Here is a 15,895-nt window from a genome sequence, read left to right as displayed (position 1 = left end):
GAGTAAAAAGGACGAGGAGGAACGGCGGCGGTATAGGCTTATCCCGCAGACGTTCGTTAATTGGTCGCAGGCGTTCGTCATATTGGCTAGTGTGATAGGGGAAAAGGCGCCGGAAAATTGTTCGGCGTTGTTTTGTTATTTTGATGCCATTGGGGAGGCTCATAGGGCGTATGGGGGTCAAGCGTGGCTGCGATACGATGAGCAATTCCGTCAGCGGAAGGCGGTTCGGCCGGCGATTCGGTGGGACCAGAAGGATATTGCTCTCTGGTTACGGGTTACGGCTCCGGTTAGGCAGTCCTTTCCCGGGAGCGCCGGCCAGGGAGGCCAGTCTAGTCAGGTTGGACAAAGCGGCGGGGGAAAGGCGGGGTTTTGCTGGCAATTTAATGAAGGTCAGTGCAAGTTCGGGGCCACGTGCAAGTTCAAGCACGTGTGTTCCGAGTGTAATGGTGCATCACACGGGGCGGCAAAATGTCTGCGAAAAAAGAGGTCAGGTAACCAGCACGCGGCTGGTCAAGGGGGTGTCGCCGGTGAGGGTGGAAAAGATGGCCCCTTATCTAAATGAGTATCCGGATAGGGCGGCGGCTAAGTTGCTTTATGAAGGGTTTCGTGTTGGTTTTGTTATTCCTCCGCCTCCTTATGAGGTTCCGGTTACGCGGAGGAATTTAAAATCGGCTTACTTGCATGCAAAAGTCGTGTCGGAAAAGTTGTTAAAAGAAGTTTCGTTGGGCCGCATGTCGGGGCCGTTTGTTGAGTCGCCGGTAAAAGATTTAGTTGTGTCCCCGTTGGGTATTGTCCCTAAACGCGAGCCCGGAAAATTTCGTTTGATTCAACATTTATCGTATCCCAAGGGTTCGTCGGTAAATGACGGGATTGATCACGAGTTGTGCTCCGTAGTTTATACCTCGTTCGATAAGGCGGTGGGGTTAGTGCGGGCTGCGGGTCCTGGGGCGCTGCTAGCAAAAACTGACATCGAGGCAGCGTTCAGGTTGTTGCCGGTCCATCCAGAAAGCCAACGGCTGTTGGGTTGTTTTTGGAATGGGGCCTTTTACGTGGATCGGTGCCTTCCGATGGGGTGTTCCCTTTCTTGTGCATATTTCGAGGCGTTTAGTAGCTTCGTGGAGTGGGTAACGAGGGGAGTATCCGGGGTCGACTCGTTGATCCATTACTTAGATGATTTTTTGTGCGTTGGCCCGGGGGGTTCGCCGGTTTGCGGTAATTTGCTTCATGCTCTACAGAAGGTGGCGAGGGATTTTGGGATTCCTTTGGCGCCGGGAAAAACGGAGGGCCCGGTAGCGACGATTTGTTTTTTTGGGAATCGAAATAGACTCGGTGGCAATGGAGTGTCGTCTCCCGGCGGATAAGTTGGGTGCTTTGAGGCTGGAGGTTCGACGGGCTTGTAGAATGAAGAAAATGACGCTGAAGGAGCTTCAGTCGCTGCTGGGGAAGTTGAATTTCGCCTGCCGGATTATGCCGATGGGGAGGGTGTTTGGTAGGAGGTTGGCGGCGGCAACGGCGGGAGTGCGTGCGCCGCATCATTTTGTGCGACTCAAGGAGGAGCACCGTGCTGATCTTCAGGTTTGGGATGACTTCTTGGGCCAGTACAATGGTCGCTCGCTATGGATGGCCCCAGCGCAGGATTCGAGTGATTTGAATATTTTCACGGATGCGGCTGGGGCGGGTGGTTTTGGAGCTTACGGGGGAGGTCCGTGGTGCGCAGGTCAATGGCCGGCTAGCTGGGTGTCCAGTGGACTCACGCGGAATCTGGCCCTGCTCGAGCTGTTTCCCATCGTGGTGGCGGCTACCATTTGGGGGGACAGGCTCAGGGATAAGAAGGTCCGTTTTTACTGCGACAACATGGGGGTGGTGCTTGCCATTAATAACATCACGGCGTCCTCTCCTCCGGTAGTTCAATTGTTGCGACATTTAGTGTTGGTATGTTTGTCGTTGAACGCGTGGGTGGTGGCGGTGCATGTCCCGGGTGTACGGAATTGTATCGCTGATGCTCTTTCTCGCTCGCAGTGGGACCGGTTTCGGCAATTGGCACCGGGAGCGGAACGTCTCGGTTTGGCTTGTCCGGAGCATCTTTGGGATCTGGTCTCGGTCCCGTAGAACAATTGGTACAAAGGTCTTTGGCGCGCACGACGTGGAGTGCTTATGCTGCTTATTGGAGGCAGTGGGAGGAGTGGGTAAGAGAGTTGGGTGACGTCAATACGGATAGAGACAGGTTGGTGGCACTTTTGTACTGGTTAGGGGACGCCTGGGAGGCGGGGTTTTCAGTAGCGAAGGTGAACCGGTTCATATCTGCGGTGGCGTTTGGGTTTAAGTTGCGGTACCAAACGGGCAGGGGGGCTGAGATCTGGAGAGGTGAGCCTATTCGCAGACCGGCCGGAGGTATGGTTGCGTCGATCTAAAACTGACCAAGTAGGGAAGGGTAAACTGATAGTTGTTCGCTCTCCCGGGGTCGGTCATGTGCCCAGTAGAGTGCATGCGGGGTTTTACGAAAAACAGGGGGTCTCCAGAGTTGCCTTTGTTACGTCATGTGGACGGGTCGTTTTTGTCCAGGTTTCAGTTTGGAGCTGTATTTAAAAATTGTTTGACGGCGGTTGGTGTTGCGGCAGGCTCATATTCATCTCATTCCTTCAGGATTGGCGCAGCAACGGAAGCGGGGCGCTGGGGGTTGGATGATGAGGGGGTGAGGCGTATTGGTCGTTGGGAGTCTAAAAGGTTTAAGTCCTATGTCCGCCCCCATATGTTATAATTCTGTTGTTTACGCTTTACAAATGTTATATGGTGGTGCCTAACTGTGTTTTCCGTTTCAGATTCGCCTCCGTGTTTGGTGTGGTTGATGGGTCATTCGTACGTGCACTGGGGGGCTTTGAGGGCGGACGTCCGCCCGGATGGTCGCCAGTTGCGCATTCCGCGACAGGATGCGGTTGTGCATTGGCTGGGGTTTAGAGGTATGTCATGGAGCAGGGTGTTGGCGGAATTCCAGACATATGCGCGGCTTGATAGGGTTCCGGAGGTCTTAGTGTTGCACGTGGGTGGGAATGACTTAGGAGTCCGCCCCTTTCGTGAGTTGGTGCGGGATATCAAACATGATATGTTGTGTTTGTGGGTATCTTATCCCAAGTTGGTGATAGTGTGGTCGGACATAGTCCCAAGAAAGCATTGGCGGTTAGCTAGATCTGTGGAGAGAGTCAATAAGGCTCGCATTAAAGTTAACCGGGCGGTGTCCCGTTTTGTGGCAAGAAACGGGGGCATTTGCGTGAGGCATAGGGATTTGGAGTCAGGAGGGGGGAATTTCTGGAGGAGTGACGGGGTTCATCTGACCGAGGTTGGCATTGATCTTTGGAGCTTGGCGATAGCAGAAGGCATAGAAAGGGCGGTGGTGGTGTGGAGGAACTCACAGGCTTAAGGTGGTCAAGGCCTGTTTCGCTGTGTGGGGGGAGTCCTTGAGGCCAGTCAGTACAAAATGGTGGGGGGGTCGCATCGGAGGTATGCGTCCCCCAAAAAAGGTACATGGTTGAAGACTTCATCGGGTGTTATCCCTTTGAAGTGGTCTTCTGGTAGAAGGTATATCACTTGAAGGCTTCATCGGGTGCTATCCCTTTGAAGTGGACTTCTAGTGGTCGGTATATCACTTGAGGGCTTCATCGGGTGTTATCCCTTTGAAGTGGACTTCTAGTGGTCGGTATATCACTTGAGGGCTTCATCGGGTGTTATCCCCTTGAAGTGGACTTCTAGTGGTTGGAGCCATCTGCAGAGGTGAACGGTGCTTCCGAGCTGGTTTACGGCTGGAGGTAATTGGTGGTTTGCAGATGGCTAATTCGGTGTGTTCTTTAAAAAGGAACATCTGAAGGGGCTTCAAGGACTTCCTCTGCTCGGGTTAATGTTAACGTTAAATTGGTATTTACGATTCTGACCCATGTTGGGTCATGTGAATTATTAGGAGGAATTCTCTGGTGGATTCCTAACTAGTTATCCGAATGTTTCGGATTTAAATTGTTTTTATAAAACTGTGAAATTAATAAACGGCTGCTGTGGCCATTTCACATCCAACCTCGGTGTCATGTGTCTTTACTAAAGTGGGGGTGGGGGGATAGTATGGTATAAGGTTAACACACGACTCTACTTAGGCAGGTCAAGAAGAGGCTGGACGCAGCCTGCAGGGATTAAGGGAAGCCGACATGACCGTCCTAGTAGGGAAAGGGTTAATTAGGTGAGGGAGAGTTGGAGGGAGTTGGAGGGGGGACGGGGAGGAGTTAAGGGGGACGGGGGGCCGTTACTGAGCTTCCCGCTGTTTCTCGGCATTGAGCCGGAAGCAGCGGGAGGAGTAACACAGAATCAGTAAGCTCCCACCCTCCCGCCCGTGGTTTGTTACTCCTTAGGTCTTATGTACGTCCGTCTATGAGCGTTGGTTTTTTATTTGTGTGCTTATTTAACATGTTTCTTTTTTCCGGAGTAGGTTCTGTTGTCATGGCAGCTGGCGGGGGGAGTCCTTGAGGCCAGTCAGTACAAAATGGTGGGGGGGTCGCATCGGGGGTATGCGTCCCCCAAAAAAGGTACATGGTTGAAGACTTCATCGGGTGTTATCCCTTTGAAGTGGTCTTCTGGTAGAAGGTATATCACTTGAAGGCTTCATCGGGTGCTATCCCTTTGAAGTGGACTTCTAGTGGTCGGTATATCACTTGAGGGCTTCATCGGGTGTTATCCCTTTGAAGTGGACTTCTGGTGGTTGGAGCCATCTGCAGAGGTGAACGGTGCTTCCGAGCTGGTTTACGGCTGGAGGTAATTGGTGGTTTGCAGATGGCTAATTCGGTGTGTTCTTTAAAAAGGACTATCTGAAGGGGCTTCAAGGACTTCCTCTGCTCGGGTTAATGTTAACGTTAAATTGGTATTTACGATTCTGACCCATGTTGGGTCATGTGAATTATTAGAAGGAATTCTCTGGTGGATTCCTAACTAGTTATCCGAATGTTTCGGATTTAAATTGTTTTTATAAAACTGTGAAATTAATAAACGGCTGCTGTGGCCATTTCACATCCAACCTCGGTGTCACGTGTCTTTACTAAAGTGGGGGTGGGGGGATAGTATGGTATAAGGTTAACACACGACTCTACTTAGGCAGGTCATGTATCCGTGCTATCCTGGCCGAGTGCCGTGCTGAGCCAAAGTCGTGCTGTGCTGTATACCACGCTTGTCCTGCTTCACCACGCCTGTCGCCTACCTCTTCCAGGGTACTCACGGGTCACAGTTCATCAGACTGTCCGTTGTGCGCTGCCCCTTTCTCATATCTATCTATCTATCTATCTATCTATCTATCTATCTATCTATCTATCTATCTATCTATCTATCTATCTATCTCATATCTATCTATCTATCTATCTATCTATCCTCATATCTATCTATCTCATATCTATCTATCTATCTATCTATCTATCTATCTATCTATCTATCTATCTATCTATCTCATATCTATCTATCTCATATCTATCTATCTATCTATCTATCTATCTATCTATCTATCTATCTATCTATCTATCTATCTATCTATCTATCTCATATCTATCTATCTATCTATCTATCTATCTATCTATCTATCTATCTATCTATCTATCTATCCTTCCATCTTATATCTTTCTGTAATCTGATATCTATAGAGAAATTAAACCTCCTGCATTATATTATTATAACACTGTGGAAATAGTTCCGTGGCGACTTTGACGTTTGCAGCCGGCGATCTGTTGTCGGACGTTCCTCTGTGATCCTCATTACTTCCAGGAGACACGGACTCCTGGTTATCTGGAAAGATCCGCTGTTTGGTTTTCTTATTAATGACTTTGTTTCTTTTTGCCCTTTTCACTATAAATGTTATACTTGTCACATGCAGCCTGCTAAATTTTATATGTAAATCTCTTGAGTAATAAACAGCGCTGTGTGAGACGGGCGCCGCGCTCACCGCGGTTTTCATGTTCATGTCAGCTGATTCTTCTGGTGTTTATTGTCTTCCACGTTCCCAGTGTGTTTATACTATTAAAGTTATTTATCCTCCGTCTCCTCTCCCTTCCATCCTGTGACATATCCGCCGACTGGTCTTTTCATAGCGCAGCAAAAAATTTGATTGATAGTGACCTCCGGTAGCAAATAATTCACTTTTACTGTAGAAACAGCCTGAGTGGACAAACAGCTCATCATCCCCAATAACTTCTGGAGTGAAACAATCATCAAAAAAGTGCTGAAAGTTATAAAAATTTCCACTTCTAGTGTTGAGTAAAAAGCTGCTACCATTATGAGTCTATAGCTCCTATGCAGACCTATGTGTCTCCATGGTAACAGACTACAAACAAACTCTGTGTAGTCTGATTCTGCAGTCACGTGTTACCCTCTTCCATCTGTCTCCTTTGCTACTATGTGTAGGTTGTCGAGTAGGGGAGCAGAGGGAGTGGAGTAACACGTGACTGCAGGGTCAGACTACACAGGATTTATTTGTAGTCTGTCACCATGGAGACACAAAGGTCTGCTTAGGAGCTGTATACACAAATCCATTAGATTTTTTTTCTTTAATCAAGACTATTTGCAAAGCTCTATGTTTTTTTATTTGAGATGCATTGGATGAATGAAAAAAATTGGGCGCAAAAGTGCTCATATCCTTTAACCCTTTCCTGTCACTGATCTGTAGATTTACGTCGGGAAAGGGTATTTAAATATGGCGCCAGCTCTGAACAGCGTGGGCGCCATAGCCGCCAGGGTCTCTGCTGTGTTATCCAGTGGAAATGCTGGCAATCAGAAAAATTTCTGATCGCAATCATTTAACCCCTCAGATGCCGGAGTCAGATATGACCACCAGCATCTGAGAGGTTCTTACAGCCCCTTTCACTTCAGGGCTGGTCACTGTCTCCCGCGCGGTGAGATCGCGGGAGCCGGTGTATTTCTCTATCAGCTGGGAGCCTTGTGAACGCTCCCAGCCCTGCTAGAGGAAGATTGTCTGGGGCAGGTCTTAATAGCAATGCGTTGATTTTGCCATAGGCTGCAATACTGTGATATTGCAGTTTATGGCATAAGTGATCTAATGATCGCGGGTTCAAGCCCCCTAAGGGGTGGGCAAAATCAAAGTTTTAAAAAAATTTAAAAAACGTTATCAAAAAAAATTTCAATTCTAATCACCACGCGTTCCCCAGATCACATATAAAATAAATAAACAATAATAAACATAAACACAATAGATATCCGAAAATGGCCGCACTATAAAAATCTAAAAGTATATTTCCAATACGGTGAACGTCGTAGCGGGGAAAAATGTCACAATGGCCGAATTGCAGGTTTTTATGCCACTTCAACCCCCCCCCCCCAAAAAATGAATAAAAAGTGATCGAAATGCCCGACATTCCCCAAAATGGTATTAATAAAAACTCCAAGTACAAAAAGACGCCTGACACAGCTCTGTATACAGAAATCTCAAAAAGTTACCGGGGTCACAATATGGCGATGCAAAAAACATTTACTTTCTTTCAAACTTTTACATTTTTTTTTAAAGGTACTAAAACATAAAAAAAACTTTCAGGCTATAATAAAATGGGGCAGATTTACTAATACTCTATAATATTGAGAAGGCGTAAACTTAGACCCGGCAGTCTTTCGATGTGTCAAAATTAGCGCGCGATGTATGATCAATTTGCCGCATCTCGCTAGATGTGTTTTCTCTTTCTTATACCCCCCCTTGGATACTTTTGAAAAGTGTCTTGTGTTATTTTTGGCACAAAACAACAATAAATTTGTCTACAATGGTTTGCGCCCAAAAAAATCTGCAAGTTCGGCCAAATTTCTGGCGTAATAACAATAGTAAATCGCCCGATAGAATTCAGAAAATGGGCGGAGTTATGGCACTGGCTCTTGATACTTTACTAGTTAAGCCACACCCTTTTCCACCGCACCAGCTGGAAAAAAAAAATAGAAGGAAAACAAGGCGTGAAATGTCTTCTACAAGAATTGAGGACCTAGTGGACAGACAATTTTTTGGACTATAAGAATAGTACTTACAGGTACAGTATAGCTCGCCATGCTGCGCTGATGCCGTAACTGCCATTCACTACTATGGGAGGTACGGAAACAGAGTAGCTCAGCGAGTTAAGCTTTTTCCGTATCTTATCCGTGTATTGTATTCCCCTAGGGGAACTAATAAATTGTGTAAAAAAAAGTTAAGATAAATTTCCAGTGTAAATTGTGTAAATTGAGTGTAAAAATGGAGTGTAACAAAAAATAAAAAAATATAAAAAGTAAAAAAAAAAATTTTTTTCCTATTTTTCCCCAAGCACAATGTAAAAAAATAAAGAAAAAAATTGGTATCGCTGCGTCCGTAAAAGTCCGATCTATCACAACATACCATTATTTAACACGCTCGGTGAACGGCGTAAAAAAAAAGTAAAACAGAATCATTGTTTATTGGTCACCATAGCGCCAAAAATAATTAAATAAAAAGTGATCAAAAAATCGTAAGTACCAAATGGTGCCAATAAAAACTACAGCTCGCCCCGCAAAAAATAAGCCCTCACACCGACCAATCAATGAAAATATATAAAAGATCTGGCCCTCAGAATGCGGTGAAACGGAACCATTTTTTTTTAACAAATAGTTTCTTCTTTGTAAAAGTAGTCAAATATGAAAGAATTTTTTTCCTATTTTCTGTTATCTAAAACCTGGGTGCGTCTTATAGTCCGAAAAATACGGTATTCACATTCTGGTTCTCATTCGTTTCTAGTTTAGTGTTCCTTAAAATGTTTTTTTTTTTTTTTTTGATGGACTGAAGTGCAACCAAGCACCAAGGGGGTGACTTTCTAACATACACCCATCTCAATTCTGTCTCCGTGCTTCCTAGAGATGTAGGCGATCACGTCCCAGAGGTCTTGTCCAGGAGAAGCGCCGGTGTTCTAGAATAACGCCGATCAAAATCAGCACTCAACCCCCACTTCATAATTGGGGTCTTGTTTTTGTTGACCACTCAAGTCCATTATTTTCTTCCATTAGGGACTGAAATCTTGTGTTCTCCCAGCATTCATGCATGACTCGTCTTTCCTATCACTGTCACACTCCTGTACTGCTAGGCAAAGTTGCAGTTAAAAAATCGGGTAAATTTCGGTGACAATCCCAAAGAATCATAACAGGGGCCATATTGGTTGACAGAAGAGGACGACTCCAGGACTTTTCTTTGGGGCCTTCTGTTTTAAGGGGGAAATGCTCTTTAAGGCTCATGTATGGAGGCACATAGAGTCCCCATGGGCCTGTATTATGGACGATATAGTGAATGTGTGAGAAACTGTAGTCTACCCTAAAATACCCAGGTCGGGAACAAGGTCGTTTAAGGTCTCTGGGAAAAACATTTCGTGGGGCCTCCTCCACAGTAACTGTAACACTAGCAGCCACCGTTCACCGCTATGCAGCTTCCCCTAGTGGCCACCAGCATCAATTACCTTCATGCCGGCCTCCTCCCTGGGGAGCATGTACTGCTCCTGCCCATGGCTCACTCTCGTAGGGTGTGCGCGCACGCCCTGATGAACTCTTAAAGGGCCAGCTCACCCTGTCCTACTTAAATCTGTCCTGCACTCCTTCCTGTGCCTGAGCGTTATTGTGTCTGCCCGTGTTCATTATTGCAAAAGGTCCCTTATTTGTATCCTGTGTTCCCGTATCCAGTAATTGTGTTTGTTCCTGAGTGAAGTCTAGTGTTAGAGTCGAGTTCATCCTCTGTGCCACGTGTCATCTGCCACACCAAGTGTCATCTGTGCCGAGTGTCATCTGTGCCAAGTGTCATCCGTGCCTAGTGTCATCACGCCAAGTGTCAGCCACACTTCCTACCCAGGTACTCTTATCCTAGAGACTTCCATTGACTATTGTTTGGCCAGATGCTACTTCGCTACGGCGGAGCGGCCTAGTGGGTCCACGTACCCCACAGCCATGACAGTAACAATATCATATAATGCGTGACTAAGTTAAGCCAGCCATACACACCAGATTACTGTTGGCAGATCCATCCGATTTTAATAAGATCCACCAACAATATAAATGAGGGAAGACGAACCGTCCCCGACTGTTCGCTATTGGGCAAAAACATCATTGGGCATGTTGTATTTAAACATGCCTGAGGTAAGCAAAGCCATGGGTGTCTGACAGTCGCTTTTCCCACCTCTCAATTTGGAAATAAGAAGCTTGAATAGTTAATTTCGACTAGTCAGCAGTGCAGTGCAGTCTGTAGTCTGTTACCATGGAGACACATAGGTTTGCATAAGAGCTGTAAACACATAATGGTAGATTTTAAATTAAGACTGCTTCATCTTAGATGTATTGGACCAATAAAAATGGTTGCAAAAGTGTACATACCCTTCAGTGTAACACTCTCTTCTATTTTTTTTCTATGATTGTACAGTTGATTGAAGAAAAAAAATCCAACCAATTTGTGTATACAGCTCCTATGCAGAAGTCTGTGTCTCCATACTTATAAACTACAAACAAACAAATCCCATGTTTCGTCTGATCCTCCAGTACTGTATTACTCCACTCCCTCTGCTCCCCTTTTTCTGGATAACCTACACATAGTAGAAGAAGAGAAGGATGGAAGAGGGTAACGCAGACTGCAGAATCAGACTACACAGAGTTTGTTTGTAGTCTGTTACCATGGAGATACATAGGTCTGCATAGGAGCTGTAAACAAATAATTGTAGCAGATTTTTTTATTCATGACTATTTGCAAAATTGCTTCATTTTAGATGCATTGGAGCCTCCAATATTTTCTACTGGGAATGCTTGGAAAGCATTTAAGGGGAAATAGGAGGTGAAGGCCCCAAATGAGTGGTGACCCCTGAGTATTTACCCCTTTTGCCCTCACAAAATTCTGAGAAAAAAGCTATGTATGTGTGCTTCAATCTAGAATCGGAGTACAGTATGGACCCATGGAATTCTATGGGCACAATATCAGCTCTGTACCACACGTGTCTCTGAGGCCTTCAAAAACTCACAGCAACAGTATCAAGAAGTTATATGACCCTAAGTGGGCTGAAGGCAGAGGGTGATGCTGAAGAATGTGAGGAACCTGCCTTTAGAATCAGGTTGTCCCTAATCCAGACCCCAATATCATGGTTGAGTTGGTTGCGGCCCCTCGTCATGGTATCACTTTTTGGCCGCATTTGGTCAATTTTTGTTGGGGCGCCACAAGCTTAAGCTCTTCATTCGCCTCTATGACTACATTTATTCGGGTGTTTTTATGAAAACATTCCGGAAAATACAAGAATAGATCTCTGATAGCAGATAAACAGTTACACCCAAGTGTCTACAGAGGAGAAATGTGCAGAATGTAGATGGGCATTTAACCTATTACATCCAGAATTCCCAGACTCCCTCATTAAGTCGTTGTCCTCCGTAATGATGATATATATGGCTCTATTGCCGTCATTCTGTACTTGAGGTAGAGACATTTATAGAATAACAGGATATAAGTAGACGTCTCAGCCCGTCTACTGCCGCAACGCTGAACCAGATCTTTTCACGAACAACTACAGATGCCTCAAAGTACAACTTGAACGATTGATATCAATTTCGGAGAAATTAGATCCCTCATTAATAGCCGCAATCGAGTCAAAGTGGATTACAGGCGGTTATCTACTTGTCCCGTACGGAAATTATAGTGAGGAAATGATACTGTAAAATGTCATTTCAATCTGGATCGTAGAGCAGTGTCTGGACGGGAGGTCGAAGACGTCACATGGTTGGTACATTCTGTTCAATACCAACGCCCTGGTGGGATTCAAGAGTGAACATGTATTTTTAGGTAAGGGCTCATGCATACGGCCAAATTATGGCTCTGTTTTTGGTGTGGACCTATAATAGGGCTCCCTCAGAGGTGCATAAGGCTTCTACGGGCCCCACCCATAGAAATCCAACAGAAAGAAAATGGCGGCATGACCCATCATAGTCCGTAGTAGGATTTGCTTCTAGGGGAGAATATCTCCATACTGTCTGAGCCTGTATGGCAGTGCATGGAAGTAATGTGGCTCCGAGCTAGAAAACCATATGGCGTCCATGCTCTACTGTACAGTCTCTGGAGACCTTAGGGACTAAGATAAGGCCTGATGCACACAGACTTATTCTAGATCCTCGTATGGATCTTTAGTATGGTGTCCGTAGTCAGTTATGGATCCATACTGTACCCCTGTGTGCCTCCAATTTTCTATGAAGGGAAACGGAGTATTTTTTTCTGAAACTGGAAGAAAAAAATATTGGCATGCTATATTACGGAGGTACTATCTCCTTGAAGAATAGCTTCTACACCGTGTTCCAAATTATTATGCACATTGGACTTAAGTGTCATAAACATTTAATTATTAGTTTTTCAATGAAACTCATGGATGGTATTGTGTCTTAGGGCTCTTTGGATCATTGTAATCAATCTCAGACACCTGTGATAATTAGTTTGCCAGGTGTGCCCAATCAAAGGAACTCTACTTAAGAAGGACGTTCCACATTATTAAGCAGGCCACAGGTTTCAAGCAATATGGGAAAGGAAAAGGATCTCTCTGCTGCCGACAAGTGTGAAATAGTGCAATACCTTGGACAAGGTATGAAAACATTGGATATTTCAAGAAAACTTAAGCGTGATCATCGTACTGTGAAAAGATTTGTGGCTGATTCAGAGCACAGACGGGTTCATTCAGATAAAGGCATAATGAGGAAGGTTTCTGCCAGACAAAGAAATAGGATTAGGAGAGCAGCTGCTAAAATGCCATTGCAAAGCAGCAAACAGGTATTTGAAGCCGCTGTTGCCGCTGGAGTCTCTAGGTGTAGGATCCTCCAGAGGTTTGCAAGTCTGCATAAAGCTATTATTCGGCCACCCCTAAACAATGCTCACAAGCAGAAACGGTTGCAGTGGGCTCAGAAATACATGAAGACTAATTTTCAAATCGTGTTGTTTACTGATGAGTGCCGTGCAACCCTGGATGGTCCAGATGGATGGAGTAGTGTATGGTTGGTGAATGGCCACCATGTCACAACAAGGCTGCGACGTCAGCAAGGAGGTGACGGAGTCATGTTTTGGGCTGGAATTATGGGGAGAGAGCTGGTAGGCCCCTTTAAGGTCCCTGACGGTGTGAAAATGACCTCTGCAAAGTACGTAGAGTTTATGACTGACCACTTTCTTCCGTGGTACAAAAAGAAGAACCGTGCCTTCCGTAGCAAAATTATCTTCATGCATGACAATGCACCATCTCATGCTGCAAAGAATACCTCTGTGTCATTGGCTGCTATGGGCATAAAAGGAGAGAAAGGCATGGTGTGGCCCCCATGTTCCCCTGACCTCAACCCTATTGAGAACCTTTGGAGCATCCTCAAGAAAAATATCTATGAGGGTGGGAGGCAGTTCACATCAAAACAGAAGCTCTGGGAGGCGATTCTGACATCCTGCAAAGATATTCAAGCAGAAACTGTCCAAATACTCACAAATTCAATGGATGCAAGAATTGTGAAGGTGATATCAGAGGAGGGGTCCTGTGTTAACATGTAACTTGGCCTGGTAAGTTTTTTTTATTGAAAGAGCTTTTGATTTCTGTAAATATGACCTCCTGATGCTGCAAATTCAACAAATTACCATTTTAGTCTCTTTACAACCTTTACAATGTTCTGATCTCTGTTGTGCATAATAATGTGAAGCATTTTGAGATTTTACTTCTAAAAAAACATCTGTTATCATTAGGAGATTTGTTCAATAAAATTCACATTATACTCCAACGGTTGATGGCTGAAGATTATACTGACTGTCATTTGCATCGACCATTTAGGAAAATCAGCGAAAAATAACATTTGCATAATAATTTGGAATGCGGTGTAGAAAAAGAATACGGTGCCCAGTGGAGGAACCGTTCAGTATCTCATATGAGTCTGTAACATGGAGCCAAAGACAGTATTTTGTAATTATTCGGAAGAATAATCACGCAGCGTATCCGCCCTGTGCGCTGCAGTGAATTCCGGGCGGAAAACCATGTGACCGCTGCAGCCTGTGATTGGCCTGTGATTGGCTGCAGCAGTCACATGGGATGAAACGTCATCCCAGGAGGCCACGCTGGAGGGAGAAACACAGACTTCTGGGTAAGTATGAGATTTTTTTTTGCTGAGTTGCGTTGCTTGCGACGGAATCGTTGCGAACCTGCTGCAAAAATACGCAAAAAATGCTATTTGTTGCGGGTTTTACCTACTCGGTGACTTCAATGGGGAAAACCCGCAACAAATAAGCAGCGTTTACTTTACGTAAATACAATTGACAGGCTGCGGAATAAAATTCTGCACCGCAGGTCAATTTTGGAGCGTTTTTTTCATCTCCGTAATTACGCAGCGTGTGGAAATTTGTTTTATCTCATCCACTTTGCTGCTCCTGTATTCACTGCGGATTTTCCACAACGAATTCCGTTACGGAAATACTGCCGTATTTACGCAACGTGTGAACTGACCCTTACAGTATAATCGGCCCGAAAAACAGCTGAAAATAAGCCATGTGAACATACCCTTATAGCTCCTTGCCCCCATGGCCTCTTCAACTCCAGGCACCACTTGCCGTATTGTTTCATGACGTCGGGCAGCGTCGGGAGAGTAAGAGCCCTTGGAGCACGGAGCGGAGAGTTATTGCAGCTGTGCTCATTGCTTCCCATGCCCAAGTTTGTTTTGGGGGCCCTACTGGGGACTCACTGGCTCCCCGATGGGTCAGTCTGAGCCTACCTGTGTAGCAGATCCCCCTCCGCCCGGGAGAGCATAATGGAAGTCCACCCTGTAGGTAGGAGGATTGGGAAAAAATGGAAGCATTTTTTATTTTACTAGCAACCATGCTGCCCCCCATAGAGCGCCGCCCTAGGCAGTGGACCTTCAGTACTTAGGGCAAAAGTGCATTCTTGCTACCATCCCCTGCCTTCATATATAGGTACATTCCTGTTTATATCCTGACTTGTGATCTTGAACCTGACTGTACTATTCCTGGGTCGGACCCATGGCCCATCCTCTGAATACACCGCGTTCCTAAATAGTCGATGTAAATGACAGTCGGTATAATCTTCCAGCATCAACCGTTGGAGTATAATGTGAATTTTATTGAACAAATCTCCTAATGATAACAGATTTTTTTTGCTTCACATTATTATGCACAACAGAGATCAAAATATTTTAAAGGTTGTAAAGAGACTAAAATGTTAATTTGTTGAATTTGCAGCATCAGGAGGTCATATTTACAGAAATCAAAAGCTCTTTCAATCCAAAAAAACTTCACAGGCCAAGTTACATGTTAACATAGGACCCCTTCTCTGATATCACCTTCACAATTCTTGCATCCATTGAATTTGTGAGTATTTGGACAGTTTCTGCTTGAATATCTTTGCAGGATGTCAGAATCGCCTCCCAGAGCTTCTGTTTTAATGTGAACTGCCTCCCACCCTCATAGATATTTTGCTTGAGGATGCTCCAAAGGTTCTCAATAGGGATTCCAGCCCAAAACATGACTCCGCCACCTCCTTACTGACGTCGCAGCCTTGTTGGGACATGGTGGCCATTCACCAACCATCCACTACTCCATCCATCTGGACCATCCAGGGTTACATGGCACTCATCAGTAAACAACACGGTTTGAAAATTATTCTTCATGTATTTCCGAGCCCACTGCAACCGTTTCTGCTTGTGAGCATTGTTTAGGGGCGGCCGAATAATAGCTTTATGCACACTTGCAAACCTCTGGAGGATCCTACACCTTGAGGTTCGCGGAACTCCAGAGGCACCAGCGGCTTCAAATACCTGTTTGCTGATTTGCAATGGCATTTTAGCAGCTGCTCTCCTGATCCTATTAATTTGTCTGGCAGAAACCTTCCTCATTATGCCTTTATCT

This window comes from Rhinoderma darwinii, chromosome 4, assembly GCF_050947455.1.
Source record: "Rhinoderma darwinii isolate aRhiDar2 chromosome 4, aRhiDar2.hap1, whole genome shotgun sequence".
Lineage (NCBI taxonomy): Eukaryota > Metazoa > Chordata > Amphibia > Anura > Rhinodermatidae > Rhinoderma > Rhinoderma darwinii.
The sequence above is the reverse complement of the archived record's forward strand: the minus strand, read 5'-3'. Positions refer to the sequence as shown.